Source organism: Suncus etruscus, chromosome 19 (genome assembly GCF_024139225.1).
Source record: "Suncus etruscus isolate mSunEtr1 chromosome 19, mSunEtr1.pri.cur, whole genome shotgun sequence".
Lineage (NCBI taxonomy): Eukaryota > Metazoa > Chordata > Mammalia > Eulipotyphla > Soricidae > Suncus > Suncus etruscus.
The window spans coordinates 33888312-33889688 of NC_064866.1; the positions used below are offsets into that span (position 1 = coordinate 33888312).

General features: G+C 36.4%; 1 non-coding gene across 1 annotated transcript in view; it reads left to right on the forward strand.

The window, feature by feature from the left end:
• The window catches only part of LOC125997821 (small nucleolar RNA SNORA51), a 135-nt gene extending 116 nt beyond the window's left edge, over positions 1 to 19 (forward strand). Inside the window, exon 1 of the small nucleolar RNA XR_007491833.1 lies at positions 1 to 19. This exon is cut by the window's left edge and continues 116 nt beyond it. This is a non-coding gene — a small nucleolar RNA (small nucleolar RNA SNORA51).
• The last annotated feature ends 1358 nt before the right edge of the window (positions 20 to 1377 follow it).

Below are 1377 nucleotides of genomic sequence, written 5' to 3' on the forward strand. Positions count from 1 at the left end.
ACAAAAAAAAGAAACTAAAAACTCTCTTCTGTAAGAATTGTCTTCACTGATATCTTTTTGTTTTTAAACAGAAGATACTGTTTTGTGGGTGAATCTACGGCAATCCTGCCTGTCATTATCTCTTACTGTCTTTTTTTAATCATGTGGCTTTTCTATATTAATAACTGTTGATTTTACTAGATTCACTCCCATATGTGAATGTAAGCACTTACTATGTCTTCCTTTAATGTGTAATTTATTTCTGAAATAAAATCATTTGTGGATAAAAAAAATTTCCCTTTTGGATCTTGCTGCTTGCAGTATCCTATCCCTATCTGTGGGATTTGTCATTGTGACTAGGATGTGTCTTGGGGTGCTTTTCTTTGGGTCTCTTTTAGCTGGTACTCTTCTGGCATGCAGGATTTGGTTGCCTACAGTCATTATCTCTGGGAGTTTCTCTGTAATGATGTTCTTGATTGTTGATTCTTCCTGGGGATTTTCCTCCTGTGTTTCTGGGACTCCAATGATTCTTATGTTGTTTCTGTTGAATTTATTGAACATTTCTATTATTTTTGTTGGGTTTTTTTTTGGGGGGGCACACCCATTTGATGCTCAGGGGTTACTCCTGGCTAAGCACTCAAAAATTGCCCCTGGCTTGGGGGGACCATATGAGACCCTGGGGAATCAAACTGTCCTTCCTTGACTAGTGCTTGCAAGGCAGACACCTTACCTCTAGCGCCACCTCACCAACCCCTCTATTTTCATCTGTTCAAAATCTTTGAGTATTTTTCCCATTGTTTGTTCATTTGCTTTGAGTTTCTTTTCCAATCTCTTCTGTTGTATGGAATTATTATGCCTCTCATCTTCCAGCTGACTAATTCTGTCTTCAGCTGCTGTTACTCTACTATAGAGGCTTTCCATTGAGTTTTTCATTAACTCTATGACATTTTCAGTCACATTATTTCAGTTTAGAATTTTCTGGTTTCCATATTTGTGGTCTGTTCAGATCGATCTATGCTCCCCTTGAGTTCCATGAATATCCTCCATATCTCCACTCTAAACTCTAAACTCCCTTTCCAAGAGGTAAACCAGGTGGTTGCATTTATACCTGAGATGTGCTAGTTTTAATTACTGCCTTATTTTTTTTGCTGATAAAGGAACTAAAGAGGTCAGATAAGTGGCATGATAAGTGAATTTAGGCACTTTGACCATTGAATCTGTCACCTTAATTTTATTGAATATTTTTCTATAATCAATTGTTAAAATATTTGATGGGCAAAGATGAACAAAATTAAAAAAAGATATCAATAATGACACAATAATAGTGGAAGATCTCAACACTGCCCTAAAACCCCTTGATAGGTTAAACATGTTGAAACCCAACAGAAATATATTTTC